The sequence below is a fragment of the Rana temporaria genome, chromosome 9, assembly GCF_905171775.1.
Source record: "Rana temporaria chromosome 9, aRanTem1.1, whole genome shotgun sequence".
In the NCBI taxonomy this organism is placed as follows: domain Eukaryota; kingdom Metazoa; phylum Chordata; class Amphibia; order Anura; family Ranidae; genus Rana; species Rana temporaria.
The window spans coordinates 117,924,413-117,951,298 of NC_053497.1; the positions used below are offsets into that span (position 1 = coordinate 117,924,413).

At 46.4% G+C, this 26,886-nt stretch overlaps 1 protein-coding gene across 6 annotated transcripts in view; it reads right to left on the reverse strand.

Annotated features, from left to right (window-relative positions):
* The window catches only part of CCDC120 (coiled-coil domain containing 120), a 57,965-nt gene extending 34,954 nt beyond the window's left edge, over positions 1–23,011 (reverse strand). Inside the window, exons 1-2 of one of the 6 annotated variants that reach the window (XM_040324261.1) lie at positions 22,811–23,011; positions 9,830–10,015 (exon numbers count right to left, since the gene is read on the reverse strand). The gene's annotated coding sequence lies outside the window, so the exon portion shown is untranslated. The remainder of the gene's footprint in view (positions 1–9,829; positions 10,016–22,810) is intronic. The other 5 variants (XM_040324264.1, XM_040324262.1, XM_040324260.1 and 2 more) reach the window with 5 other exon arrangements.
* Positions 23,012–26,886: the final 3,875 nt, after the last annotated feature.

Genomic DNA, 26,886 nt, shown 5'->3' on the forward strand with positions numbered 1-26,886 from the left:
AAGAAAGAAAGAAAGAAAGAAAGAAAGAAAGAAAGAAAGAAAGAAAGAAAGAAGTTTTTTTTGCAGGAGGAAATGCCACAGAGATGTTTTTCGTCCATCCTGGCCAGAAGTAGGATATAAACCTCTCCAATGATCCTCTAGGGAGATGCTACAGACAGTTTTTAGTAATAGGTTAATGCCTGGCTTTCCTCCAGTCCCAGCAGGAAGTGTCAGTAATCCACACCACCATTACACAATGTGCATATGTGCGCTCAGACATACAACAGGTGGGGACACGTCGGGCTGTGCCGACTTACTCACTCCCTTCACAGCTGCTCCAGCTCCCAGTGCTGCACAGGCTTTCTGTACTCACTTCCAACTGGACTCCAACCCTTCCCTAATGTCTGATCAAGGACATTGCTGGAAAAAAGGACAAAAGTTTAAGAGGCTCTCACCTTTTTAAATTACTTTTATGGATGTGTTTGAATTTGATCGTCATTGAGCAATCTTAAAATGAAAGATAAGGAAAAAAAAAAAAAATATAGGAGGCTACTATTGCTTACCCTTTCCTTCTGAAAATGCCAATTGCTTGGCTGTCATGCTCATCCACAGACTTCCATATTTTGAGTCACCGAAACATGACCTACGTACTTGTTTTAGGTCAGTGATTGAAAAGTCAAAGTTTGGCCAGGCAGCTAGTAAATTTAGGACCTGTATGTACTGTGTGCAAACTTGACAGTCAAGCTGCCCATAGATTATGCAATTTTATTTCCTGCAACCACAAGTGGAAGGAAAGAAAAATGACTTGACTCCCTCATCAATACAGTCAGTGTTGATGGGGAAATCTCTCCTGTAGTGGTAGTGTGTTCTGCCGGAGAACACAATGATCACTGATGGCGGCTATGGCAGCAGCGATCGCATAAGAAAAATTTTTTTTTAGATCTCTGTGGGCTTCACTGAAAGGCATCACTAATGCAAAGTTTAACATCAGCGGTTGCCTTTGAACCAATCACACAACTAGATTATCTAATTACCGTATTTATCGGCGTATACCGCCCACTTTTTTGCCCTGAAAATCAGGGCAAAATCGTGGGTGTGCGGTATACGCCGATACCCGCGCCGAGTTTGAATACTGCGCCGACATATACCGAGCGCAGTACACTCGTGTATTGTCGGGCAGTCTCGGCTCCTCCCGCGCTGACGTCCTGGACGTACAGGACGTCAGTGCGGGTAGCCGAGCATTGCCGACAATACACGAGTGTACTGCGCTCTGTATATGTCGGCGCAGTATTCAAACTCGGCGCAGGAAACGAGCGGGGAGGACGCCGCACCCGACGAAGAGGACACCCGAAGCCGCAGACGGACGCTGGACCCGACGAAGAGGACACCCGAAGCAGCAGACGGACACCGGACCCGACGAAGAGGACACCCGAAGCCGCAGAAGGACGCCGGACCCGACGAAGAGGACACCCGAAGCAGCAGACGGACACCGGACGCGACGAAGAGGACACCCGAAGCAGCAGACGGACGCCGGACCCGACGAAGAGGACACCCGAAGCAGCAGACGGACGCCGGACCCGACGAAGAGGACACCCGAAGCCGCAGACGGACGCCGGACCCGACGAAGAGGACACCCGAAGCAGCAGACGGACGCCGGACCCGACGAGGCCGCCGATGGACGCCACGCAAGACACCAAAACTGTAAGTACAAAAAAAACTTTTTCCACAGGATTCGGGGCAACTTTAGGGGTGCGCGGTATACGCGGGAGCGCGTTATACCGCGATAAATACGGTATTTGTTTATCTTGCCTTATGTAGAATCCATCAGTGGAACAGGACGACATTATTCATCTTTTCTATAGCTGTAGCAGTCAGGCAGAATGGAGAAATTCCTTGCAAATGTCAGAATTTTAAGCTGGCCATACACTGGTAAATGTTCATATGAAAAACCTTGTTGGCACATTCAATAACAAAAAAAAAAAAATGTGTTTGCTTTTAACATTTATTTTTTGAGAAAATTTAAATTTCTAAAAGAAAACCACATACAATGTTAAAAATGCGTTTGAGAAAAAGGTTTCACCCTGCTCCTTCCATATTTCTCGTCACTACGATCAAACACATTCACTGATTTGACGCCCCTAATGATTAGAAAAATCAAACAATCGCTCCAAAAACAAGATTTTTATAACAAAATTCCACTGGTGCATGGCCAGCTTTACTGTAAAGGGTTTCTGATTAACTTGGGCAAGTGAGAGTGTTCCCACTGCCGACACAATCACTTTGCCAAAAGTAATTAGCAAAAAGTTTTACAATTATGCGTTCGCAATTTAAAAAAAAAAAAATTACGAATTTCTCGGAAAGAGTTGGAGTTTCATAGCACGCTACTTTTGGTCCACCTACGTGTCTTATTAAAATATTATTGCAAGTCAGCCGCACAGACCAATGACCCCGGCTTGGAGAACAATGCCGTTATTGTCCTACCAGGCAGATCCATTCATAAGAAAAGCTATTGCTACATACTCCCCTAAGATTACATCAAACAGACGCCGGTAAAGAAGTTTGCGGGCCAAAGCTCTGCTGTTCCTTAGGCAGACCATAAACAGTGCAAATTGATCCTGCAACCATGGGTTGCAGGAAAGATATTTGCACAATTCCCCCATCAACACAAACAGTGCTGAAAGGGGAAGCCCACCTTTTGAGCAATTGTTTGCTCCCGGTGGGGAAGACAATGATTATTGCTAGCTGCTATAGCAGCCGTTAGCACAGGGTTTGACAAATTTGCTTGGAATCTAGGAGACAGCTAAAAAAGTTAAGAGCCAGAAAACGCGCCCCATCCCGACAAGCTCGTGCGCAGAAGCGAATACATAAGTGAGTAGCGCCCGCATATGTAAACGGTATTCAAACCACACATGTGAGGTATCGCCGCGATCGTTAGAGCGAGAGTAATAATTTAAGCTCTAGACCTCCTCTAACTCAAAACATTCAACCTTTAAACGTCGCCTATGGAGATTTTAAAGGGTAAAAGTTTGTCGGAATTCCACGAGCGGACGTAAATTTTGAAAGCGTGACATGTTGGGTATCAATTTACTCGGCGTAACATTATCTTTCATAATATTAAAAAAAATTGGGATAACTTTACTGTTGTCTCATTTAATAAAAAAAAAAAGTGTATTTTTTCCCCAAAAAAGTGCGCTTGTAAGGCCGCTGCGCAAATACGGCGTGACAGAAAGTATTGCAACGATCGCCATTTTATTCTCTAGGGTGTTATATATATATTTTTTATTCTAATGTTTGGGGGTTCTAATTAGAGGGAAGGAGATGGCAGTGAAAAATTACACATTGGAACTGCCGTTTTACTTGTAATGCCAACGGCCACCACCAGATGGCGCAGGTCACAGAAGGAAGCTTGGGCCTTCACAAGGCCGCAAAGCCGCGGCCTCAATTACCGGCCGTCGCGCAGCGGGGGAGGTGGGGGTGCACGGAGACACAGGATCCTGTATGCAGACGTGCTAATACGTGTGAACAACCCCTTTAATCTTCCCCCACATCTCTCTAGAACCCCAGTGGACAGGAACCCTACCAAGATTTGCACTCCTACAATCGTCTAGGAGTCACTTGATGAATTTTTTTATAATGCAAAAAAAGTAAACCTTAGCCCTGGTTCACACTGGGTACGATTTGGTACGATTTGAGATGCGATTTCACATGTCAAATCGCATCTCAAATCGGCGGCAATTGTCGGCAATGGCACTGTCCTAATCGGTGCGACTCCGCATCTGCGGTGCTGCACCGATTTCAAAAAGTAGTTCCTGTACTACTTTTTGCGATTTCGGGCCGCGATTTACATTGAACCCTGCACAGATGTCTCTTAAATCGTGGCCGAAATCGCGGCGAAATCGCGATTTTACCGCGATTTTGAATTCGCAGCAGTGTGAACCTAGCCTCAAAGAGGGAAGTGTAAAGCAGACCATATATTAGATTTTTGAATGAACATTCCTACAAATAGGACCACGAGGGACCCCAGGAAAAAAAAGGACCAGGGCCACTCTGTGCAAAACCCTTGCACAGAGGAGGCAAGCTACTCTCAGAAGTTTGTTTTACCTTCATGCATAGAACAAAATTCTACTAGCATATGGCCAGCATTAGACACCTTTATCACAACAATGGCAGATGAGCCACTGGAGTTGGGAACACCAATGCAGGTGCCTTATCGCAAACATCCTTAACCGATCTAAGAATTGATGAGCAATTTTAAACGGAAATCATCTCCTTGGACAAAAGCCGATTGAAAAAATCCACTTCTGTCGAGCAAGGTGGTGCCAACAGGGCCACCCACTAAGCACATTTCAGTCCATTCAGCGGGCCATAGACATTACAATCTATTAGGCTGGTTTCACTTATATGAGAATTGGATGCAGGGTTCGTCGCATCCAATTCGCATGACAGTGCTAGTGTGACCGGCTCTCAATGGAGCCAGTTCACACAAGTCTGGGGCAGCCGATTGCAAAAGGGTCCTGTGTGCATTTGGATCTAGTTCAGGTGCGAAATCAGAAAAAAAATTCGGACCTGAACCGGTGAATAGACACGCACTCGAGCCTAGGCACGAACCCGTGGCAGCACATATGTGAACCCGGTCTTATACAGTAGCTGTGCTTTCCCCTTTGCAATCACGAAAACTATGTAGTATTAGAACCTACCTAATAAGTCTATTCAATTCAATCTATTAATGAAAGATGAAAAAGATACAGACTGAAATGTGTATGGCTGGCTTTTTAGAACAAGCAACATACATGAATCGTCTATAAAAGAAAATAATCCTCCCAAATCCCACTCCAGGGTCAGATGACCATTGAAGACATTGTTGCATTAGGTCACATGATTCAAAACAGGGTGGCATGGCATCTGCTTCTTCTAGGGGTTCGGCAGGTTTCTGCTGCATCTCCACCTCTCTTCTCCCTTCCTAATGGTTCCCAATCAGTGATGTCAGATTCCCCGATCTGCATATTATACTAGGTTAGCAATTCAGAAAGCATTCAAACCATAGGATCAATGTGACAGCAAGGCATTATCAGATGGAGAATTGACCAAGGATGGCCTTCTTTAAAGGTGAAAAAACACGAACCTTTGCAACCCCTTTAATTCTACTTTAAAAAGAATCTGTGGACAAGCCATTAAAAAATCAAGTAAATTAACTTTAAAACAAACCCTTACTGACCTCTCTGTAGATGCATGCACTGTGGACCAGTTCACCCTCAAATCTCACAGGGGACACACTGACATCATCCAAGTCCTTCCCGAAGTCAGCTTAGCTTCCACTGCTCTCCTTCCTCGCAGCGATTTAGTTGCTCGACTCCCCCTCCCACCAGCGATTCTGCAACTCCGCTACCCCCTCCGTTTCCCCCTGCCAGCAGCGACATAGCAGCCTTCTAACCTTGAATGCCAAACGTAGAACAAGGAGAGTGAGGCGAGCCGCTGAGAAACTAAACTTTAGGTGACTTTAGAGTTTTTGCTGTAAATATTGACGATGAGTTGCTCCACAGTGCCTGTAGTTACGGTAGTTAGTAAGGGCTTGTTTTAAAGCCTTATACTGGTATCAATCATTCTAGACAGAAGAAATTGACAGAAAAAAATTATAAATCTGGTAGAAGTTTTTATTCTAAAGCTGAAGAAACAAACTTTTGCCTGAAGTAAGAACTTACTTGAAAGGAAGGACTAGGGCCAGATTCACAGAGCAGATACGACGGCGTATCTCCTGATACGCCGTCGTATCTGTTGTTCTATCTATGCGACTGTGGTGGAAATTTGAAGATGTATTTAATATGTATTGTCATAATGGCACCCATGGTTGGTTCTCCCTCAGCCCGCTCTAGAAAGCTGACTGGGGCAGACAGACTTGTGGAGATACACTTCCTGATTTGGAGAAGGGTGTTTGTGGAGGGGGGGTGTCGGCCGGCGAAAGGGCCCCTGTGTGATGCACAGATATTCGCCTTCTCGGTGCGTCCGCTTTGCAAGCGCATTGTCAATTTAGCTGGTGTGCGCGCCCGTCATCTCTCAGTACCTGATCAACACTGTTTTGTGATGTGCGCCTACACCTGCAGATAAGCTCCTCTGATCAGGAACTGTATCCTATTGTTATTATATTGCTGTATTGTTATTGATTATTGCTGTATTGTTATTGATTATTGCTGTATTGTATTGTTGTTGTATTGTTGTTGTATTATTTTGTTATTGCTGTATGGAATCCCTGTTGGAGGGGTTTCCATACATGGGCATCTGCTGGGTGAAGCTGACACCCTGTGAGCTCACTTCCTATGGAGGTGGTCACATGTTGTGACCTCACTTCCTACTGAGTCTTTTAATTAAACTGCCTGCAACCGTCTAAGCATTGTTCCAATCACATGTCTGCGATTGGTTCTTTTGAATGTATACACCATGTCTGATTGGCTGTTTTGTAAAGCCACCACCTTCTTTTGTTACTCAAATTGACATAAATAAAGGGAAAAGGGGCTTGAAGTCAGAAGGGATGATGACTGAGAGCTGAATGGAATGAGAACATGCTGGTGTGAGGTCTCTTGCTTGTATGAATGGCAGAGAATGATGGTGAGTGAATCTATTTAGTTTAATTATGGATTATTTCATTAAGATGGATTCTGTGCTTAATAGCACAGGGCAAAATGGCGGTGTGCTCTGCGTACAGCCCAGCTTTTTGCCACGACAGCGACTGATTCATAGAATCAGTTACGCATAGTTAGCCCTAAGATCCGACAGGTGTAATTGAATTACACTGTCGGAACTTAAGATGCAATAACGCGGCCGCCGCTGGGGGGAGTTTGCGTCGTAAACCAGCGTCAGGTATGCAAATTAGGAGTTACGGCGATCCACAACTTTTTTTCACGTTCGCTACGTCGCCGCTAGTCTAGTTTCCCGTCGCAAAGTTAGTCATTTTTTTTGGTGCCTTAACGTTACACAGCAATCGTATTGCTGTGTAAAGTATGGCCGTCGTTCCCGCGTCGAAATTTCAAAAATAACGTGGTTTGCGTAAGCCGTCCGGGAATACGGAATTACGCTACGCATGTCGCCGTTCGAAAAAATTACATCACTTTGCGCAAAGCACGGCGGGAGTTCGGAAACGGAGCATGCGTGGTAGGTCCGGCGCGGGAGCGCGTCTAATTTAAATGGCACACGCCCATTTGAATTGGGCCGCCGGCGTAGGTTTTCATCGCAAGTGCTTGGTGAATCAGGCACTTGCGATGAAAAATTGCGGCGGTGTAACGTATCTACGATACGTTACGCCGCCGCTCTTCTACGTGAATCTGACCCTAGGAGAGGAGAGAGAGAAGAACTTTAGAGAACATCTGTAAAAAGAAGAATGGACCAAAATCCCTCCTGAGGTGTGTGCAAACCTGGTCACCAACTACAAAAAATGTCCATAATTAAATGACGGTCAGCCAAATATTATCGCTCTGCACAGAGAACTGTCTCCGGGATTCTCATACCCCACAATCCTGAGAGATCCCCAGAAAGCCGGACAGCCTGGGATCAGAGGCAGGCTCCGCGCGGCACAGTTGGATAAATTGCTGAACTTGAGGTTGTAGATTAACTTTAAGGGATTATGTCATTAGAAACCACGTGAAACACTACTGAGAAGCAGAATGAGTTTTGTAAGTGGGGCGAGGGATGAAGTCATACGTCAATTTTAGACATTGTGCAAAAGCAGGAAGAAGAGAATTGTTTGTGCATGGAGACCGGGAGAACTTTACACAATGACTAACAGCACAAAGGTGACAATCTATGGCAACTGTATTAAAATATGGATCATGTAGAGGCAACAGTGCTGCTTTGTATTTGAAAAAAAAAAACAGTCACCATTGCTGATCTCATTTTAAAAATGCTAGTTACTGGGCTGATCCCTTGGCTTCAGTACTTCCCGATTCACTGACCGGGAATAGTATGCAGATAAAGACTGTCCCATTATTATATGTAGCACGTCAATGGTATAATATGGGGGTCAATATGAACACCATCCAATACAACATGCAGAATGGAAGTTATGATTTTTCAAAGTCACCGACTCATTTAGACACTGCCGCCAATATCGGATCACAGCCCTGGACCTCATTAAAGTGGTTGTATACCTGTTTTTGTAACTTTTACCTACAGGTAAGCCTATAATAAGGCTTACCTGTAGGTATAAAGAATATCTCCTAAACCTGTACGGTTTAGGAGATATTCCCCCCGCAATGTGCCGCTGATTGCAGCGGCGCATGCGCAGCGGGGATCCTCGGCTAAAGGGTCGGCCCTTGCCGGTTTTAAAGCGGTTCTCCACCCTAAAGTGGAGTCCCGCTGATCGGAACCCTCCCCCCCTCCGGTGTCACATTTGACACCTTTCAGGTATTTGCACCCACTTCCGGCCCGGCATTCACGGGCAAAAGACGGGCATTGCGTCACATCCCGTCGCCCCCCCCGTTGTGTGCTGGGAACACTCGGCTCCCAGCACACAGCGGGAGCTAACCGGCGGGCGCGACTCGCGCATGCGCCGTAGGGAACCGGGCAGTGAAGCCGCAGCGCTTCACTTCCTGGTTCCCTCAGCGTGGATGGAGGGGGGAGCAGCAGGGTGACGAGCGATCGCGCGTGCTCTGCTGCGGACGGCGCTGGACTCCAGGACAGGTAAGTGTCCTTATATATATATTAAGTCAGCAGCTGCAGTATTTGTAGCTGCTGGCTTTTAATATATTTTTGGGGTGGAACATCCGCTTTAAGTCTCCCGCGCGCATGCTGAGTGATGACATCGCCGCTCCAGCCAATCACAGTGCTGGAGCGGCGATACACGGAAGACACGCCAGGCAAGATGATATCTCGCTCGGCGTAGACCAGGCGAGTTCCCCACACCTCGTTTTAAGGTAAGTATTTCATAATGAGCTAGTATGCAGTGCATACTAGCTCATTATGGCTTTTGCCTTTCAGGTGAAATAAATAATTTATTTGCGGGTATACAACCGCTTTAAGTGCTTCCACATTTATAAATTTGCTCTATTCAGAGTTTTCTAATTCACCTTGGTCACATTTATGAGAGCTTCGCATGTACAACTTCTAACTTTTTATATTGACATTTTTAAAGGCAAGTTTGAATCGAACTGCTGACAAAGAAAGAAAAAAAAAAAAAACGTACTGACTTTTTTTTAATCAGAAAGCGGCAAAGGGCCTGCAGTGGGTGTGTTTGGGAACAGCTCTCCTACCTCAGAAGCAGGTGTTCCCAGACCAGGCTGATGACAAAAAGGGAAGTGGGGTAGGCTAGTGCACTACAGCAATGTCTGGAACAAGAGAAGTAGGCTATACTCCCTGTAAGTATTTCAAGACTTTATTTTCATTAAAGCTGTACTAAACCCACAACAGTAAAATTAGCTTTTATATGCAGTAAAGCATGCTTGTTAGGGGTTAATCCTCTGCATTGTGTAAAAAGGCCGTTTGATCCTGTATGCACAGACCCTCCCACTTCTTCCACCGACTCCAAAACATGTCCGGATAACACAGAGGCTTTGGAGTCAGGCTGCACATGCTCAGTTTGTTTTGTATTGCTAGAGATTTTTTTTTCTTGGGAGAATGCATGTGTTCAGCACAGGACCAATCAGCACTGTCCAGACAGAGGGTCAAGGCGTCATGACGTATGAAAACTCCCCCTACAAGTTTTAACCAGACACTGATAGAAGTCACAAGACTGCTATATACTGCGGATTAGAAAAGTTATTTAGCAGTTTATATTTACTAAAATATTTGCATGTCCTGCGTACTGTGGGAGATCCGATAGAATGCAAGGTCCGGGGTTTAGTAACACTTTAAGACTGCAGTGTACCTTTAATTTGGGTTTCCCATTAGTCACAACCTGCAGTTTCTCCACAGTCACCGCAGCAGTTTATAAAATCTCTTTATACGATGACAAGACTGTAGTATTGTTATTCCTGCCCATAAATTGTCAGCAAATTCCAAAGCACATGGGAGGAAAACTAAACAAAGTTGCAATTAAGAACTTCAGGCTAACCTGAAAAACAAATTTCATATATACAGTCACTGAAAAGGTTTCCTTATTATTTGTGTGCCAACGGACACAATTAAAAATAAAATATTTATTTGCATATTGTATTTCAATTATTTCTAGCCTACTTCTATTAATCTGAATGACCTTGACATTTGTAAACTTCCTTTCGGAAGTTCCCCATAGGTTTACTACTTTGAATTCTGTGACACATATTCACTATACCCAGTGAGTAAGCACTGCTGTGTCACACCTTTCACAGAGCCTGCTTTCTGAACTACAGAGGGGGAGATTCAGGAGGCCAGCACAGGAATCACTGCTTGCAGGCAGCAAGGTACCATGGGATATATAGTCCTTAGAAATGGAAAGTAGACGGCAGAGGAGAAGCTGCAAAGCATGCTGGCAATCTACAAAGTTGTAGAAAGATAGCAAGCAGATAGGCAGCAGTCACAAAATGAAAGGAGGTTTAAGTAAGCTTATAAAGTATTGTCAAAAAACAGCCTTTGTATGCAGTGGCAGCTGGTGCTGTATATTTGGGGGGAGGCAAACAAGACACCCATCGCCAAAGTCCTCCCCCTCGGTTGTCGTCCCCACCAGCCCCGCACTTTGCCCATCTCCTTCCTGCATCTCCTCTAAGGCGCAGCTTCCTCCTGGGCCACTTCACCCTGCGTCTCCGACTTCACAACGGCTTCCTCCTCTGCAACTTTCCTCGGTGACAAATACAATCGCGTCTCCTCTCGGCCAATCAGGTCTTAAGACCCAACTCCCGATTGGCCGGGAGGAGAATCTGGAAGACAATAGTGAATAATAATTCTCTATTGTCACACAACTGAGTGGGTTGAGGGCCTCAGGCTCTAATCATGCGTTTCATGGGGGCACTCGTACGGGTGCACTGTCGAGTCCTGCTACAGCATCCATTGACACAAACAGCAGGACTCAGCCCCCCCCTGCTGATTGACAGCAGGGGGGGGGCAATGGCTCCTGCTGCCATCAATCTATCCAATGAGGACCAGAGACAGCAATTGGAGCCACTATGCTTGTCCCCGTCGCTGGAACGATCGGGCTCTGGTAAGAAAAAGCGCGGGGGGGGTTTTGGTGCTGCAGCACAAAAGGTTTTTCACCTTAATGCATAAAATACAAAAGGTGAAAAACCGTGAGGGTTTACAACTCCTTTAACAAGACAACGATAGAAGTCACAAGACTGCTATATACTGCTGATGGGAAAAAGGTATTTAGCAGCCTATTTTTACTAAAATAATTTTATTTACATGTTCTGTGTACTGTGGGTGACCAGATATAGTGAATGCAGGGTGCCGGATTTAGTAACACTTCAAATTGAACAAGCTGAAGATGGAAGCCGATTGGCTACCATGCACAGCTGTAGCAGATTGTTGCACTCTACAGTTGTAGTAAATCAACCCCATGGGGTCTTGTGCTTGATGGGAATTTAGGTATTGTTTGGTATGTTCATGCGAGAGGCCCCGTCCACAGTGAACTGTAGGGCCCGTCCCACATGCAAACCGTTTTGTCAGTTTTCACCAATCCGGCAACGGATGGAAAAAAAAAACGTTTACATCCGCTTCCGTCAACATCCATTTTTTAGAACAGATCAAAGCAATATTTTAATTCCATAAAAAATATAAATATGGGCAAACGGTCAGTATTTGCAGGAAAAAAAATTCTCCAGGACTCAAGTGGTCAAAGACTCTAGCTGATGGATGTAAAAAGTTAAAAACAGATGTAAAAAAGGGATGAAAACTGACTGAACTGATGTAACAAACGGTCGGCACGTGTGAAAGGGGCCAGATTTACAAATCCAGCACCAATTGCCTTATTTTACATAGACTACCCATGTATTCAGAAGGATCTATGAAGGGTGATTCACCTACAAAGATTGGATCAATCAGTTCAATTGCAGTGAAATACAAAATGTATTCCCTTTGATCTACCCATCAGTTTAAACAGCCTATCACTTGGGAGAAGACAAAGGAGAATATATTTATAGGTGGAATGTAGCCATTATAACAGCTAGGACAGGGTATTTGAGAGCTGCCCGTATGGTCATATTATCTAAAATGGGACGGGAATAATACAAGGCATTATTAGTCATGTAGACTTTGTAGAGGAAATAGCATGTATGGGAAAAATTCGAATTACAGAAAAGAATGCGCAATCAAGCTTCTAAAATCGTCTGCGATTAATTATGAAGTGGCGCAAGTTGTCGCTAGCTGATGACATAAATGGTTCTCTATGGTGTAAGCTACACAGGAGCAGTACATTTCCTCTCACTTCCTGTTGTGTCTCTAGAAGAGCATGCAAAAGAAAATCTCCACAAACGGATACAGATGGCCAAAAACTTCCAGGAGTTCCTAGGCCAAGTTTACACGTGGCAGCCCTTGAGGTGAAGTGATGATATGTCACCTACTCAGCGCCTGTGGTTGCAGGATGGCCATTCACACACGAAAAAAAAAAAAACAAATGCAGCCTACTAGTCCTTGTATGTGGTGGCTGCATTTGTTTTTACGTTTCAGGCTAGCAGGTATAGAAACTAACTTTTGATCTAGGCAGCAATGCAGTGTGCTTGTCGCTTCCTGTGAACTTGAGTACAAAGAACCTTATCTTTCTTATGTAAACTACTATTCCCATCAATCCACCACGTTGGAGACAAAGATAGGTATGGTTGAAGTCCAGCCTGTGTGACAACCATGGCTCCTGTAGATATGATGGAGAAAACGTGTAACAAGGAGGGTTAGGAAGTATATTAGGAGAAATACCAGGTAACAATAAAAAGAGAAAAAGCCTGAAAATCGAATTTAGAATAAAATTACAAGATTGTGAAAGGGGGGGATAAGCTTTAAGGCAGAATTCCATGGATTCCATGAAGAAGTCTTTAGTACCAAGTGATTTATTTCAAACAAAGCAGAACTTTCAGACATGAAGTTACTCTTTAAGCCCTGTACACACAGTCAACGATGCCTGTACACCATGAATGAGCCGTTTGTGCGTCCCTAGATGGCAGGTGTGACAGGTGTGCAAGTGAATGGGCGCTCATCCGCACCCCTACCACAATAGGCCGAGTGGCTGTGTCCGTCCAGCCCCTGCGCCCTCAAACTTGAGTGGGCACCTGCTGGTTAGAGATGCATACAAGGCTCATTCAAGGTGTACTGGCATCGGCGCTGTGTAAATGAGGGGAGGATCGATTTACGAGGAGAGGAATGCATTTGGCTTGTACCAATCCTAACTTCTAAAAACAGTAGTAGTCTGTTAGAAGACTGCAGAGATAAGGGTTACAACAGTCAAGGCGGGATACAATTTGGCCTTCTAAAATACTACCATTTATGCTGGATCTTTCCACCAGGAGATGGCAGAAAATATAAGCGGTCGTAAGGCCTTAGGTTTTTTTTTTTTTTTTTTAACCTTAATGCATTCTTTGCATTAAAGTGGTAGTAAACTCTGTACTACGACTTGTACCTACAGGCTTACCTGTAGGTACTGCGAATATCTCCTAAACTATTCAGAGTGCATGCAGTCGATAACATCACCGGTGCATGCACTCTGAAGGTCCGGCACTGTAAGTCGATGGCAGATGTGTGAGAGCGGCTTCATTGTGCCCCCGGCCACTCATGTACTTAGAGACCGCAAACCCGGAAGGAAGACCTTGGGAAAGATGCCAGCCGTCTCAGCTGTGACATTACGGCACTGGAGAGCTTCCATCTCAGGAAAGTATGGTTATGTGCTTGCATGCGATGCATACTAGCACATTATGCATTGCAGTATTTTTTATTTATTTTTATTAACCACCTGCGGTTTACAACCACTTTAAGGCCCGGGTCACACTCGTGCGATGCGGGAACACTGCGGATTCCCACATCCCACCCGACACGCATGGCAGTTCACACTGCCATATGCGAACTGCTGGGGAGTGTCATACGTTAACGAAACCCCCAATTTCAGCTTGCGTATTGCACTGCGAACTGACAGTTCGGACATGAATCGGATCGCATATATGTGAAAACACATGCGATACGATTCTGGTCCGAACAGAAAAAAGGGTCCCGTGTGCGTTTGGACCGAATGTGGTGCAATATCAGCCATACTGTCTGTATGGCTGATATCGCACCGCACAGACATCGCATGTAATGTGAACAGCAGTGCGCCGAGAAATACATGCGATGTCTGGCATCGTACAAGAGTGAACCGGGCCCAAAAGGATAAATATCTTCTGTGCTGCATGTGTCTCCTCCCCCGAGTCTAATCCTGATCCAGCGATGTGAATGAGAGCAGCGGCTCATCTGGCTTTCTCCAGCTCCACTGCACAGATTTTGATAGCAGCGGGAGCCATTGGCTATCAAATTCAATGACCGGGGGCCGACCGACCTGCCCTGTCTCGGGAGTGAACCCACACAAGTGGCTTTTTATGGGGGCACTGCCGAAGAGGAGGAGCCAGGAGCTCCAGCAGGGGGGTGTCAGAAGAGGAGAATCGGGGGTGCTCTGTGCAAAAGTATTGCACAGAACAGGTATGTAGAACATATTTATTATTTTAAAACGGAAAGAAAAAAAAAGTGAACCTTTCATGTAACTTTAAATGGGATAGTTCACCTGTACCACAAAACTGTCTATGCAGATAAGGGGCGTCTGTAGATAAAAACAAACTATGCGGCTCTGACTAAAGTTAAATAAAGCCCTTGATATAGGTGTAGGACATTTACATACCTTACGAAGCCTGACTTGAATACTCCCAGGACATTGCTAAGTGAGGCCTAGTTGTCACTGCTCACCTCCACCATCGCAGGAGTGAGCTCTCAAATGCTGAGCTCAGAGCTACTGCATCATGGAGGAGAAAGAGCATGTGAGGTGGTTTGAATCAGAGAAATAGCTCACTCCTGTGATGGTGGAGCTAAGCAGCGACGACTAAGCCCAACTTAGCAACATCCTGGGAGTATACCAGTCAGGCTTCATAAGGAATGTAAATGTCCTACACCTATAGCAAGGGCATTATTCATCTTTAGTCAGAGCTGCACAGGATCGCTTTAATCTACAAACATCCCTTACCTGCATAGGCAGTTTTTTTGTAAAGGTGAACTATCCTTTTAGGTATATAAAAAGCTTGTTTTGGTGCACAATTACACGTGTTTACATGCGTATCGTGTTGAGTGTAAACTCATTTAACTGACCAGAATAATGCATTATTATGGCTACTGGTATAAATGAATGTACACGTGTTTGCGCTCGTACGCGCGTAAATGCTCATTAACTACTCTCCAAATGATACCTTGTTGAATTTCATTTTATGCCTGCTTTTAAATTCGATAATTAAACACCTGAAGTGTGCTAAAACAGAACTGCGCTTAAAAGGCATAAAACATTATTTTAAATAATATGCTGTACATGGCATTTTTTTATGTCCATGATGCCTTAGCGTACAATATTTTTTTAGCATCACATACAAGGCACAGATACAGGAGATAATGCTTTTATGGCAGCAGACAGTATTTAATACATGATTGTGCAGAGAAAAAAAAAGAAAGAAAAGGAGGAAAAGGGTAAAAAATTACCCCCCTGACGTTCACACAGGCCATGCGCTGCGGATACTACCAGTCAGCAAGGCTAACCTACAGTCCCCACAGGGACTAGAAAGAGTGTCAGACTTTGAACATATGGGAAAGCATTTGTGGCAGATCCCACAGTGAAATGCCTCATATGCTGCCTCATCCCACCGCCGCCAAACAAGCGTAAACATTCTGTGTGAAGTGAAGTAATTGACACGTTTCACACAGACAAGTGGGCGGCCGGGTCCTGAAAGGAGAATAGCGGTAGTGTTACTCCTGAGTAGTGACAGTTTAGACACGGCTGCACAAACATCGCATTAGAGTACCATTCCAGGTTGGTTATTCTGCCTCACTTGGAGGATCCAGAGTAATAGGGGGGACATTAATACAACTGGACAAAAGTGGCCTCCATTTATAAAATCCATTCAGCGCATCCCTCACTATGTTATTATCATACAGGTTTTATATAGTGCCAACAGTTTGCGCAGCGCTGTTCCCCTTTTGCATTACTTGCCCCTTCCACACTAGTACATTTTTGAACATATATTAGTACAAAAAATTCTAAGTAGTGACTTGACTAATGTCACTTGAAAGTACTTTAAAGTTTAGTTAGTTTCTAAGGGCGGCCAAACACAATTTAAATATCAGTCTGTTCAGCAGTACCCGGACGAGATTTGAACCGTTAATGGGCATGCTGAATGTACCAAGTTTATCAAATCGATCAGCTGGGGAACAACCAGCCTGCCGGCGTGATTATTGCTGGCGATCATCACGGTCTTCTCTCCGTCAGGAGCAGACAATTGCTCGGCAGGATGGATTCCCCTGTCAGCACTCTGTGTTGATGGGGGAATCGTGCAAATTTCTTTCCTGCAACCACAGGTTTGTATGGCCGGTCTTACATACAATTTTGGAATGAAAAGCACACACATTGTTAGAAATTTATTTAGTAGAGAAATTTCTCTCGTCTTTGTGGTTAAAAATGAATGTCAATGTGTCAATACTCTACTAATAGAATAGAAAAATCAAACAAAATGTTCCCAAGATTAAACATTTCAAACAAATTTAAAAAAATTCTGCTACAGTATGGGCAAAATAGATTGTAAAAAGATGAACACCAGACACCCTCCCCACCCCCCCTGGTTCCTATTGTACTTACCTCGAGTTTCTGAGCTGTCAGTACCCCTCGCAGCCTGTCCAGCAGTCCATGGATTTGAAATCCCCACTCTTCTCCGTCAGTGGCTATAGGACAGTCCAGACCAGATGGAGTATGATTGGTCAGCGCTGTCAACTGCTGACCAATCAGAATCCATTGTTCAGTCCTGGAGAGGCTAAGAGAGAACAGCAGGGATTTCAAATCCCTGGACTGCTGGAGAGGCTGCGGGTTACTGACAGCTTGGAAACCCCAGAGGTAAGTACACAGGGACCAAGAGGGTGTCCAGTGCTGGTTCAACTTTACAGGAAAAAAAAATGCAAAGGTGAACTTACAGTCCAAGCTCTGAACAGCAGGGTCCCCTGACCCTCTTGTATTGTAACTGCACTGCCTCCCATTATTTGGTAAAGCGCTATATAGATTCTGTATAATAAAATTAATAAGGTAGACATACCACTGCCATACTGCTGGTTAAAAAGTAAATAAAATGTAAATTGGTTAAAAAACCAAGCTAAACGCAAAGCTCCATCCCTTCCTCTTTATGCAATGGCACTTTTTTCTAGGGGGGGGGGGGGGGGGCAGGTACCCGCTCCCACTTCAACCACCTAGGCAATCCAAGCGGAAGTTCTTCTCCCACCTCGCAGTGTTTTGTGACACTTTACAAGTCCCAGAAGACTAAACGACCATTCACGCAGCGCAGGTCGCATGTGTGCAGTGGGCATCACTTTAGAGGGATTTCCTCTCACTTCCTGTTTTTGCTATTGGACAGGAAGTGAAAGAAAATGCCCAGAATTGAAAAAAAAAAAAAAAGGCAAGGTTATAACATTCCCTTACTCTACCCAAAACAAAAAAAAGTTTGTCTTCATTTAATTCCACTTAGAAATGTATTACATGTACAGCAAGTATGGCCATGCTGAATAATTATCTGTAATTTCAAGGTAAAAGTAGCTGGCTAGCCTGCGCCCCTCGTCCTTGCCATAAGCTGAGGCATGGCTCAGTAACAGTGAAGTGAAGAGGTGGGCTTTCCTTCTCCAAGTTGGTATTTCTGGTGGTCTCATCTTGGTAGGGTGTTACAAATGCATCGTTAAGATGTGTTTTTAGTGCGCCACAACCACCTTAAGCGGCAAAAGGTGGCAGAGGGGGGAATTTACATGCCATTGTTGCAATGCTTTGCCTTAACATCCAGGGCAAAAACCCATCTTCCTTTTTACATTCAGTGGGCAATAAGCCTGCCGGACATGACTCATTCAAGTAATTAGGGAACCGCAGCAGATGCCCGCAACCACATGCAATGTACACTGTTGCATAATATTGGTGCAACAATTACTGGGTTAAAATATGTGGCGAGGAAGCATCACATTGCCTCTGAACAGCGATGTGGATCGCTTTACAGAGGCGTGGCAGTTTTGGAGCAAGTCTAAAATTAGCCAGGAGTAGTGGTTAAAAAGGTGTGAACAAAAATTGTATTCCTGTTGCAAATGTATACTCTCTCAATAGAAGGGATTACTTTATCACGCCAGTTTGTACCTAAATGTAAGACAGACTGGGGTAGCAAATGAACGCCATAGAGAACACAGCAAACCACCAACCTTGCATCAGCCTTGAAGATATGTGCTGCCACCCAATGCCATCAGAGTTCAGGTCATACAGGTAGTGACAAAACCAGGAGTCATGCAGAATTTCAACATGGCGTCAATGAAACAATATTACAGAAGGTGAGTGTGCCGCCCAAGGTGGTGTAATTAGCTGGCACTAAATTCCACTATGTGTCCATACCCTGGTATAAGCACCAGCTAGGTATCCGTGTACACACTGGGTAATATAGAAACATTTACCAATATTACTGGAGTTATTTATAATTCACACATATAGCACTATACATAAAGGACTCTGATAATCCCCCAGGACACATATATCCAGTTTACCACATCTGCGTCAACAATGAAGGAGTGTGCACCCGCCAGCCCACATATTTCATATCCACCAAAAAAATAAAAAATAAAAAATATGTATACAAGCCTGTAAATACACCCAGCACAGGAATGCCGTGTACAATGTATCAATATAAAAAATGTACAGACTTTATGTACTAAAACGACCTCCACACTTTCATATCTAAAAATCAGTGGTAAAAAAAAAAAAAAAAGCCCCATTGAAATGCGTCCGGCGCCCTGTAGATTAGGGACGGGCCTCAACTGCTAATGTCACAATATAAATCTAGTTGTATATATCCTCAGAATATAACGTACATTATATAGGCACAGGCTACACTCATCATAGAGCAGGGGTCTCCAAACTTTTTATACAAATAGCCAGTTTACTGTCCTTCAAACTTTAGGGGTCCAAACTGTGGCCAGTGGGAGTAGGAAATGTCCTGGGGTCAGCGGAGAGGAACGGTATCCCCAGCACTAGGGGTCAGTGGAGAGGAACGGTGTCCCCAGCACTAGGGGTCAGTGGAGAGGAACGGTAGCCCCAGCACTAGGGGTCAGTGGAGAGGAACGGTGTCCCCAGCACTAGGGGTAAGGAACGGTGTCCCCAGCACTGGGGGTCAGGAACGGTGTCCCCAGCACTAGGGGTCAGGAACGGTGTCCCCAGCACTAGGGGTCAGGAACGGTGTCCCCAGCACTAGGGGTCAGGAACGGTGTCCCCAGCACTAGGGGTCAGGAACGGTGTCCCCAGCACTAGGGGTCAGTGGAGAGGAACGGTGTCCCCAGCACTAGGGGTCAGTGGAGAGGAACGGTGTCCCCAGCACTAGGGGTCAGTGGAGAGGAACGGTGGCCCCAGCACTAGGGGTCAGTGGAGAGGAACGGTGGCCCCAGCACTAGGGGTCAGTGGAGAGGAACGGTGGCCCCAGCACTAGAGGTCAGTGGAGAGGAACGGTGGCCCCAGCACTAGAGGTCAGTGGAGAGGAACGGTGGCCCCAGCACTAGGGGTCAGTGGAGAGGAACGGTGGCCCCAGCACTAGGGGTCAGTGGAGAGGAACGGTGGCCCCAGCACTAGGGGTCAGTGGAGAGGAACGGTGGCCCCAGCACTAGGGGTCAGTGGAGAGGAACGGTGGCCCCAGCACTAGGGGTCAGTGGAGAGGAACGGTGGCCCCAGCACTAGAGGTCAGTGGAGAGGAACGGTGGCCCCAGCACTAGGGGTCAGTGGAGAGGAACGGTGGCCCCAGCACTAGGGGTCAGTGGAGAGGAACGGTGGCCCCAGCACTAGGGGTCAGTGGAGAGGAACGGTGGCCCCAGCACTAGGGGTCAGTGGAGAGGAACGATGGCCCCAGCACTAGGGGTCAGTGGAGAGGAACGGTGGCCCCAGCACTAGAGGTCAGTGGAGAGGAACGGTGGCCCCAGCACTAGAGGTCAGTGGAGAGGAACGGTGGCCCCAGCACTAGGGGTCAGTGGAGAGGAACGGTGGCCCCAGCACTAGGGGTCAGTGGAGAGGAACGGTGGCCCCAGCACTAGAGGTCAGTGGAGAGGAACGGTGGCCCCAGCACTAGAGGTCAGTGGAGAGGAACGGTGTCCCCAGCACTGGGGGTCAGTGGAAAGGAACGGTGGCCCCAGCACTAGGGGTCAGAAACGGTGTCCCCAGCACTAGGGGTCAGGAACGGTGTCCCCAGCACTAGGGGTCAGGAACGGTGTCCCCAGCACTAGGGGTCAGGAACGGTGTCCCCAGCACTAGGGGTCAGGAACGGTGTCCCCAGCACTAGGGGTCAGGAACGGTGTCCCCAGCACTAGGGGTCAGGAACGGTGTCCCCAGCACTAGGGGTCAGGAACGGTGTCCCCAGCACTAGGGGTCAGGAACGGTGTCCCCAGCACTAGGGGTCAGGAACGGTGTCCCCAGCACTAGGGGTCAGGAACGGTGTCCCCAGCACTAGGGGTCAGGAACGGTGTCCCCAGCACTAGGGGTCAGGAACGGTGTCCCCAGCACTAGGGGTCAGTGGAGAGGAACGGTGGCCCCAGCACTAGGGGTCAGTGGAGAGGAACGGTGGCCCCAGCACTAGGGGTCAGTGGAGAGGAACGGTGGCCCCAGCACTAGGGGTCAGTGGAGAGGAACGGTGGCCCCAGCACTAGAGGTCAGTGGAGAGGAACGGTGGCCCCAGCACTAGAGGTCAGTGGAGAGGAACGGTGGCCCCAGCACTAGAGGTCAGTGGAGAGGAACGGTGGCCCCAGCACTAGAGGTCAGTGGAGAGGAACGGTGGCCCCAGCACTAGGGGTCAGTGGAGAGGAACGGTGGCCCCAGCACTAGGGGTCAGTGGAGAGGAACGGTGGCCCCAGCACTAGGGGTCAGTGGAGAGGAACGGTGGCCCCAGCACTAGAGGTCAGTGGAGAGGAACGGTGGCCCCAGCACTAGAGGTCAGTGGAGAGGAACGGTGGCCCCAGCACTAGGGGTCAGTGGAGAGGAACGGTGGCCCCAGCACTAGGGGTCAGTGGAGAGGAACGGTGGCCCCAGCACTAGAGGTCAGTGGAGAGGAACGGTGGCCCCAGCACTAGAGGTCAGTGGAGAGGAACGGTGTCCCCAGCACTGGGGGTCAGTGGAAAGGAACGGTGGCCCCAGCACTAGGGGTCAGTGGAGAGGAACGGTGGCCCCAGCACTAGGGGTCAGTGGAGAGGAACGGTGGCCCCAGCACTAGGGGTCAGTGGAGAGGAACGGTGGCCCCAGCACTAGGGGTCAGTGGAGAGGAACGGTGTCCCCAGCACTGGGGGTCAGTGGAAAGGAACGGTGGCCCCAGCACTAGGGGTCAGTGGAGAGGAACGGTGGCCCCAGCACTAGGGGTCAGTGGAGAGGAACGGTGGCCCCAGCACTAGGGGTCAGTGGAGAGGAACGGTGGCCCCAGCACTAGGGGTCAGTGGAGAGGAACGGTGCCCCATTTTCAGTGTCAAGGGGGCATAATGCCCCAATGCCGCATCTGGCGCCAAGACAGCAGTTTGGGGACCACTGTCATAGACTAATTTTATATACAGAAAATATATTACACGTACAGCTCAGATATTTATACAGGATTTGATATTAACAGGCAGCACAGGCTATTTCCAGCATACAGTTCAGGTATTTATACACAGTGTATTACCAGGCAACACAGGCTATATACGCCATATACAGTGTTTATATACAGGTACAGCCTAGATATTTATAGACTATCATATTACCAGGTGGCACAAGTGATACACACCATATACAGACATTATGCACCCCAATGTGTTGTATATGATATGAATCTGATACATTGTATATAATGCAGCTCCGGCACACCTATGTACACAATGTATTACATCCACATTAAAAACAACCTAAGCTCTATGTACTGTACACTGTGCTTGTATCAATCTCATACACCCCGGTGTATCATATCCATAGTAACAGGCAACATATACGATGTGTTAGCAGCAGAACATATTATAAACAGCGACTTACTATAGATAGATAAAGAAAATAGTCAGGACACTCACACGGATGTAAACACAGTCTATATGGAGTGTATACACATGCATGGAGATCCATAGTATACCATATTCTGTATACATTCAGTATAGGATGTAGGAGATCCTTGTATACACACCCTGGATGGCGGAGTATATATATTGTGTATGAGATCCTTGTATACACACCCTGGATGGGAGTATATATATTGTGCATGAGATCCTTGTATACACAACCAATATGGAGCATTTATATTCATCACACATCACATAGGATCCATGTAAACACACACTGTATGGGATCCATGTATATGCAGTATATACATTCAACACACACATTGTATAGGATGAAAGAGATTCGTGTACACACAGGAATGTATATGATATATATATATATATATATATATATATATATATATACACACACACACTATGGGATCCATGTACACACAGGAGTGTATATATTATATACATATGTGTGCACACAGGGAGGGATGTAGGAGATCCAGGCAAGCAGTGTACATGTAGTATGGATGGGATGTATATGTAGTATTATGTGTAGTATAGGATGTAGGAGATCGGTGTAAACACATCGCTCTGTATACATACATCCAGCGCACACACAGTGTAGGATGAGATGGGTGTGATGACAAGCACTATGTACATGCACTAGGTACACACAGCTACTCACCCAGCCCCGGCCAGGATCCCTCCTCTCTCCCCGGGATCGCTCTCACCTCTCCGGCCGCAGATCGCAGCCCCGTACTCCGCTCACACTGGAGCTTCCAGCGGAGCCTACCAACCACCCCTCCAAACAGGGGGGAGTCCCGGGCGGGAGATCAAACCATTCACGGAGAGGTTGCGCTCAATCCTCCCTCCCCCCGGCGGACCTGTCTGTCACTTGGTACGGTCCGACCTGCAGGTTCTGGATTCCAAAAATTCCAGGAATGAGCCTTTAACCCCTCTGCTGCCACAGAGCGCCGCAAAACACCGGCAGGGGGGACGGTGGTACGAACACAGGGCATCGCTGGAGCCCGTCTATTAACCCCTACACTACCAGAGCCCCTACACAAACAGAGCCAGTGTATTAACCTCTACACTACCAGAGCCCCTACACAACCAGAGCCAGTGTATTAACACTTACATTACCAGAGACAGTGTATTAACCTCTACACTATCAGAGCCCCTACACCCAGAGCCAGTGGATCAACCCCTAAACAACCTGATTCCATACACAAACAGAGCCAGTGTATTAACACTTCCACTACCAGAGCCCCTACACAAACAGAGCCAGTGTATTAACACTTACACTACCAGAGCCCCTACACAAACAGAGTCAGCGTATTAACCCCTACACTACCAGAGCCCCTACACAACCAGAGCCAGCGGATAAACCCCTACACAACCTGATTCCCTACACAACCAGAGCCAGCGAATCAACCCCTACACAACCTGATTCCCTACACAAACAGAGCCAGTGTATTAACACTTACACAACCAAAGCCCCTACACAAACAGAGCCAGTGTATTAACACTTACACAACCAAAGCCCCTACACAAACAGAGCCAGTGTATTAACACTTACACAACCAGAGCCCCTACACAAACAGAGCCAGTGTATTAACACTTACACAACCAGAGCCCCTACACAAACAGAGCCAGTGTATTAACACTTACACAACCAGAGCCCCTACACAAACAGAGCCAGTGTATTAACACTTACACAACCAGAGCCCCTACACAAACAGAGCCAGAAATTTTAAAAGGAAAATTAAGTTCAATGCTTCCGAGCATGCGTAGACTTGATTCTGAGCATGCATGGATTTTTCTCAGACGGAATTCCATACAGACGATCGGAATTTCCCTTCGGAGGAATTTAAAACATGTTCTATTTTTTTACTTCCGATGGAAAAAAGTCTGATGGGGCCCACACACGATCGGAATTTCGGAATTAATCGTTATACTGGCAGAACTTTGATAGCAGCATTAAACCCTGACCTGCAGAGCCACTGTACAACCCCACCTCAGTGCTTTAACAGCTTTATAGATATCTAATCTATCCATTCACTGCCAGAGCTTCAACATTCATTACCACCTGCACAGCCAGGCAGTGTCATGTCCAAAGCTGTTTTTAAAGCTGGATTGCTTGTATGAAATAGTCACTGGATGAATGGACACTTAGGTACAATAAAGAGAAACTTCTGTCCCATTACTACTGGACCCGCCCCCCTCAATGACACCGCCATCTTTGATGGTTCTCTGATATATGGCAGATCTGCGCATGCGTGGGTGCGCAAATGCAGTGTGATTAGAAATGTATGGGAAATTATGTTCAGTCAGTTATGTTCATGTGCAGACTGAACCTTCCTAATCATGTCATTCTCACACATGCGCTTGGGCACACCAGCACGTGCACAGATGTGCTGAAAGACTCTGCCATCTACTGAAGGCCAGGCAGTGCCCTTCAGCACATCTGCCAGAAAAAAGTGCTGCACTAAAGAGAATGGAAAATATATGTGAGAGGGAGGGGACTGGGGCTAGGCATGAGCTATGAGCTCCGGCGTGTTCGCACAGTCCACGTGCAGAGCCCGCCAGGAAGTCTGCACGGCGCAGCGCTAACCACAGGCAGTGAGACATTGTCCCGATGCTCGGCTGCAGAGATCGGGAAATGTCTCCCTGTCTGTGGTTAGCGCCGTGCAGACTTCCTGGCAGGCTCTGCACGTGGACTGTGCGAAAACGTCGGAGCTCATTTCTAACTGGGGCCAGAGACAAGCAATTCATTTTTTTGGGGGGGGGGGGGGGGGTTGTAAAATGTGTGAACCTGCCACAGACTTTGGCAATTTTGATGATATTTAAAAAAGGAAAGAGAAAAAAACCTGCCTTCAGTTAAAGCTGCATTTCAGAACAATCAGATCCTCTCTTTTATGGTTAGGCCTCATTCACACAAGCAGACAATATGTGTTTGCACGCCTATCAAATTGGGGCAAGCGGCTGTGTCTTTGCAGCCGCTGAGCCCTTGAAGACTTCTATGGTCTGCCAGCACGTACGGTAGCACCTGGCGGCTCAAGCTGCATAAACACACAGCTCATTCACAGGCTATGGCTTCAACACCCCTATGAATGAGGTCCTACCCAAGTTTAGGGCAGATTTACTTTAAGTAGGCCACCCAGAAAAGCTAAAATCTGTCAGCATGGCAGACGATTGTGTAGGGATCTTCTGCCCTCTACTGTCTCAATCTGGAAATGCCCATAATCCAGGGGACAGGAAGTGCATACATAATATAGTTATATTATGTATGCACTTCCTGTCCCCTGGGTCATTGACTTTGAAACCCTGGAAGGAGGGAATGGGGAGAAAGACTCAGCCACATGTCCTGTCCATGGTACTAAATCCTGGACCAGAAGAGACTATTATACACTACCAGGGAGGGACTATAGAGCAGAGAAGATAGGCTGACTGAGTTCCAGTGCCATATCACTGTTCCTGCATGTGAGAAGCTCTGTTCCAGGCTGGACAGACAACAGTTGAAGGATTTCCCAGTGACCGCTGATCTCTTCTTTGGTCCTCCGACAGAAAGACAGGCACCACATCATCCTCAGGTGGCCCTGCAACTGGACTTTGCTGCAACATTCATCTGAAGGTATCTGTTAATAACTATACTGTAGGTAGCTGGGTATATGGCCACAATTTCACAAGGACTCCTATCGAAGCCTTTGCTTAAAGGGTCACTAAAGGAAAAACATTTTTTTTGCTGAAATGACTGTTTACAGGGTATAGAGACATAAAAGTTAACTGATTCCTTTTAAAAATGATGACAAATAGATTAAATTCTATCATATAATGTGCCTCTAGTTTCACTTTCGGTTTTAAACTGGTTTCATGTTTGTGTGAAGTAAAGAGATCCACAGAACAAAAACAAACAAATCCAGGGCAGTGTTTTGTTTTTAAAATGAATCTGATTGGTTCTGAGGAGTTTTAGACACACAGTAATGACAGCTTAGACCACCGTGAAAAGCTCCCAGTACTGTGGTTATAAGGAAACAGACAAGCAGGAAGTGTGGAGATCACAGCAGAATTACAGCTACTTCAAAGCAAAAACGAACAATGAGGACATGAAACCAGTACTGCAGTAAGGTAAAGGAAGCTATTTAGCTAAAAAAAAAAAAATCCTTTAGTGATCCTTTAATCTTTTCTTATATAAAGCTTGTATTATTTCCATACTGATGTGCATCTATATAGTTAATGTTATATGCTGGTTGCAGTAGTTCTGTTTCCAATTAATGTGATTAGATTACTGGTTCATTTCCCAGGAAGGGAATCTTCTCTATTCACAGAGGTCCTGTCCTGGGTGGAGACACTGCCAACTTTATTATCAAACCCACTCTTCTACTTAGCGGAGGTTCTGTTTCTCTTAGGCCTCTTTTCACACTGGGGCGTTTTCCGAGCGTTATTTGAGTGTTATTCGAGCAAAGCCTCATATGCAATCCCAATGTGCTGGTAAAGCACCGCTAAGACCCTAACGTTTTAGGGTGTTTTTGCAGTGCCTCAGTGTGAAAGGGTAAGGCCTGGTACACACGATAGGATTTATCCGCGGATACGGTCCGGCGGACCGTATCCGCGGATAAATCCTCTGCGGATTTTAATCCGATGGAGTGTACACACCATCGGATTGAAACCCGCGCCGAATTCCCATCGCGGTGACGTGTCGCGCCGTCGCCGCGATGATGATGCGGCGACGTGCGCGACGCTGTCATATAAGGATATCCA